This window comes from Nannospalax galili, unplaced genomic scaffold (genome assembly GCF_000622305.1).
Source record: "Nannospalax galili isolate Female #2095 unplaced genomic scaffold, S.galili_v1.0 scaffold216, whole genome shotgun sequence".
NCBI classification, from domain to species: Eukaryota; Metazoa; Chordata; class Mammalia; order Rodentia; family Spalacidae; genus Nannospalax; species Nannospalax galili.
The window spans coordinates 2690864-2696155 of record NW_008339003.1 but is presented as its reverse complement, the minus strand read 5'-3'; the positions used below and the strand labels follow the sequence as shown (position 1 = coordinate 2696155).

The following is a 5292-nucleotide window of genomic DNA, read 5'->3' as shown; positions in this document are numbered from 1 at the left end:
GAGACAGGGTCTCCCTGTAGCCCCAGCTGGCCTGGAACTCAACATGTAGACCAGGCTGGCCTTGAACTCACAGAGACCCACCTACTTCTGCCTCCTGAGTGCTGGGATTAAAGGCGTGCACCATCATACCCAGCCTTTTATTTATTCTTTAAATATTCCATGTGACCTATTTTATTTCCTCACTAATTTATGAGGAAATGAAAAAATTATGTTAGGGAAGGAAAGGCTGCTATCTTAATGAAATATGGCTTCTTTTAAAAAATATTTTATTATTTTAATTTTATGTGTATATGTGTATTGCCTACATGTAGGTAAGTGCACCCATGTCATGCAGTGTCCACAGAGGACAGAAGAGGCTGTCGGGTCCCCTGGAACTGGAGTTATGAACAGTTGTTAGCAGTCATGTGGGTGCTGGGATTTGAACCTGGGTCCCCTGCAAGAACAACCAGTGTTCTTAACCATCTCTCCAGCCCCCAAATATGGTTTCTTAATTAGCTTAATGTGAACAAATAAACTGTCCAGGTATCAGGATGTGGTGAGAAGCAGTGGGAGATGTTTCATGAGACAGAGAAGAAACAAATACAGTGTGATCCTCTGGGAGCTGCCAGCAAGCTGTCCTATGATCCCCTCCCCCAAGCAGTGTCCTTAAACTTCTGATCACTCATTTCCTGAGAAAGCATTGATTTTAAACCCAGTGCAAGTTGAACTCACTTACTGAAGGATTTGACATATTGCCAAGAAAAGAATTCCACATTAGTGCAAATAACAAAACTACTTGTTTCCAAGTTTTTGTGGCATATTAGATTCTCCCCAGCTGAGAAACATAAAGGAATACATAAGGCAATTTATGTCCTATTTTCAGCATTAATAAGAGTTCAGACCTGAGTTAATGTTGATGTAGAGTTTTATTGTTTTTCATTTCTAGCCCATTTTTGTGCTTTCAAAATTTTGTTGTAAACTTTTACCACAAAAAAAACCATTAAACAATATCTCTTGAATTTTTTACACAATATTGTATTGTGAGATTATTCTTTCTGTTCCTTATAGGGAAAATGAACCCTCAAATCCTCAGAACTAAGACCCTGAAGAAAAAGAATTTGCTGAGAACAACGCAATTATAGTCTTGCAAATCCTTTCCTTTCTCTGACCCTCAGTTGTGCACAGACTGTAATACAATCAGAATACAGCATAGTTTCGGTGGGTGGTTGGCGCTATGAAATGCACTCTAGCTAGTAGAAACCACAGCATCTCCTTAACATAAAGCTGGCTTCTGTTGCAGGGAAAGCCAGAAGTCTAAAAGCACAAGAAAGCAAAATTCACAAATTCACAAAAACTCACTCTTTCTGGCTACTAATTATTTAAAAAATAGCAGCTATGAATGCCACATTTCAAGCTGCATGGAGGGGGCAAGATTAATCACTACTGGGGTGGGACAAGAACAGATGTGCTGAAGAAAGATCAGATACAAAGGATTTATGTTAGCCAGTGCTAGTAAATAGAAGAATGTATTACTTTGAGACATTGGTCTTAAAATATTGTCTTTAGAAACTCATACAAACCCGTGGATGTGGACCCATCTCTCTGAGAAGTAGACGGGATCCATCCAGATTTCAGGAAATAACAGTAAATAATAGTATCGAGTTTTCCTTTTATCTATTCTGTCCAAAAATTTTTGACTTAAGAAAAATACTAAAGCTACTGTATATGATTCTACTCTCTGTACTATTCCTGTAAACAATATTTAAATTGGCTGGGCATGGTGCACACCTTTAATCACAGCACTTAGGAGGCAGAGGCAGGCAGATGCCTGTGAGTTGGAGACTGCCTGGTATACATATCAAGTTCCAGGCCAGTCAGGATTGCATCACAAGACCCTGTCTCAAAGACAAAACAGTGTTTACATAGATTTTTCACCACCAAGTTTTAAATGGTTGTTTAAAATTGCAGTGTCCCATGTGAACATGTCCCCAAGCTATGATTCTAAACTGCAGGTGAATTATGATTACAGCTCACCCTACTTCAAGCATCTTCAACTTAAAAATTTCCTCCAGTCTTCGATGAAGAGCACAAGAGAAAAAAACTATTTTCCAGAAGACTAGTATTAAAAAACTGATTTTTTATGTATATAAGTGTTTTATGTATATGAGTGTTTCACCTGCATGTATGTAAGTGTTCCCATGTATATATGGGTCAAAATATGATTTTAAAGTCTCTATGACATTTTATTATTACAGAAATTATGCTACATTTGCTAGATTTCCTAAAATGTTTTATTTATTAAGACAGTAGTACTGTTAATAAACATGAGCATCTTAAATTCATTCCAATTCATAAGTAAAGTGGTACAATAAGTCCTTAAGTTGTCTTTGACCCATGGGAAAATGCAATAATTTATCTGGTGACTTTAAGGACAACAAGGAAGTTTAATTGGGAAAGAGTTGAATTGGGGACCAGAAACAGGAATTTGGGTGTCTGGAGTCAGGGGACGAGTCTAAAGCACATGAAGCTGTCTCTAACATTTTATTTTTTAATTCCCCCCCCAGCTTTCCTGTCCTTTTAAAAAAATTATTGGGTTTTTGTAAATTTGATACAATATATCTTGGTCATATTCAGATCCCCCTCCCCTATCTGGGATCCCCATAGTGCCCTCACCGGCTTTCATGCATTCTGTCATGCATGTTAAGGCCTATTGAGACTAATTTTTTAATTCTATTTTTATGTACATGTATGTTTGTATATGTATATGCCACAAGTGTGCAGATGCTGGAGGAGGCCAGATCAGGGTGATGGATCCTCAGGGGTTGGAGTTCCAGGAGAATGTGAGAGCCAGTACAGGAGAAGTGCCACTCCCTGGCACACTGAGCCAACTTCCTGGCCCCTGTCCCTAACATCTTTACACATGACATCTAGTCAGAAATGAACACCAGGGGCCTGTGAGGTGGCTCTATGGGTAAGGACTCCTGGTGCAAGCCTGATGACCTGAGTTTGAGTCTCAGAACCCACAGAGTGGAAGGGAAACTTTTCCAAGTTGTCACCTGACCGCAACTCTCAGACTGTGTGGCACGTGTGATCCTCCTCTCTCCATATAAGTGAATGTAAAAAAAAAAACCCTAGAAATATACATCAACTGCATACTCAGAAGAGAATAAATATAAGCCAAGATGGGAGGAGGAGTAAGAGAGTAACAGGGTTGAACTGAACCAAAGAGCAATGTGCACATAATGTGTGTTGGAATGTCCTATTGAAATCCCTACTCTGAACGACCCTACTCAGCATATTTATCATATACTAATAAATAATAAATGGCGTCTCTTCAGTCATCGAAAAAACAATGAGTTGGGGGGCTGGGTGTGGTGGCACTGGGGAGGCAGAGGCGGGTGGATCTATGTGAATTCAAGGCCAGCCTAGTCTACAAAGTGAGTTCCAGGTCAGTCAGGGCTACACAGTGAGAGAGTGTCTCAAAAATGTAAATAAATAAATAAATAAATAAATAAATAAATAAATAAATAAAGTTGAGGATCAATCTGCAGCGGTCTGGAGAATGAATATGGAAGGTTGCTGTGGGGCGCGAGGAAACATTTGTCTGTGTACACACTATTCGGATAAATATATATATCCCGTAGCAGAACAGCTGTGGCCCTTGGAGTCCACGTCGTTCCCCAGCCTGTTGGGTTGCGGTGGCACTTCTGGCTGAACGAGAGATTCTCAGGAGTCTCCGAGGTGCAATTGTTCTCAAACTTGGCAGATGTCAGGATCCCTAGGGGGAGACGTTTGGTAAGTCTGTTTATTTCGATTTCGTCTTTTGAATCCACAGGTTCAGTAGCTGGGTACTGCGCATCTCTAACCACAGTAGCAAGTGGGGAAGGGCACGGCTGGAGGGGCTGCCAGGACCACCGCCGCCTCTGGGCCTAGGTTTCATTCTGGCTGCGGCCTGCCAGGGGGCGCCACGACCCCACCCGGGGAAGGACCCCCTAACCCCCACGCCCGCCCGGCGAGCCCGGACACCGCCCTCGCGGAAGGACGGTTTTGTATTTTGTTGTAAAAGCCTTCGCCCCAGACTGCTCCACCGAGAAAGAGTGAGGTGGTAGGCGGGCGAAAGGGAAAAAAGAGGCTCTGGACGGCTGAATACCTTCTTTAAATTACTGCTGACACCTCAGTTCCAGGCCCCTAAAATCTCAATCAACAATCCATTAGAACTCAACAGGAGTAAAACTAAATCCTCGTTTAAGTGTATTTATCCGATCTCCTTTCTCTCTTTCAAATGCTAAATCCATTTCAGCATATGCCCCCTTCTTTTTCTCGCCTTTCTCTCGACTGGCAGCCCATACCTCTCTTGTAAATATGAAAGATGCTAATCATATGACATATCACGTCTCCGTTGGAGCTGGAATAAAGCCTTCAGATTTGGGATCATTGCCTCCAGACAACAGCTTCATCAGCCGGAAAGTTGGTTTTTTTCTCCTTTCCTTCAACTCTCAATCCCTTCTTTGTCTGGAGGAAAATGCAGCCGACTCGAGCCACCCAGGCCATATGGTTCACTCTGTATTTTGTTAGTTGAATTCTGAATTGTTTCTGTGACTTGAGAAGTTTTTTGGAAGAGCATATAAAGACATAGAAGAGCTACTTGTGCAGGGAGCGCTGCCCCGGCGTGCTGCGACTGCCCTCTCCGGGCCAGGAGACCTGGCAACTGCCTTATCTCAGTATCACCCGCCAAGTACTGAGCAGGCGGAGACCGGGAGGTTCGCCCCAGGTGCGTACTCTGCACCTCGCTCGTGGCCTGGCACGTAGTAGGTGCTGGAGAAGCACCGGGGAGAGTGAAAGAAACACTCTAAGAATGTCTAAGCGTCCTCAATTATTAGGGGTTCTAAAAGTGTCTCTTTGGAGCGCTGAAAACAAGCTATCCTCGCCCTTCCCTGGGCACTCTATTGCATTACAGTTTTGCATTGTCTACATAGCACTTACTATTTTCTGACATCTGTAACTTAAAAAAAAATTCTGTCTGCTTGAATGTAAGCCCTCTGCAAAGTTTGAAGTGGTGTCTGTGCTGTGCACAGCTTTTCCCAGGGCTTTTACAGTGCTTGTCGTGCACTGGATGTTCTTAACTGTATTTTGACTGTAGAAAGAAGGAATGAGGCAACAAATACATTAAATAAGTATCTTCCTCCCTCAAAGCATAGATTTAAAAAATCTTTTCTGCTAAAGAGTCAAACTTATTTACCCCAACCCCACCATTTATTTGATATCAACAAGAAACTATGTTTATTTCTTTCTGGAAGAGATTTGTTTTTTTTC

The 5292-nt window shown here is 42.1% G+C and overlaps 1 pseudogene; it reads right to left on the bottom strand.

The window, feature by feature from the left end:
* The window catches only part of LOC108490879, an 18554-nt pseudogene that overhangs the window by 12233 nt on the left and 1029 nt on the right, over positions 1–5292 (bottom strand).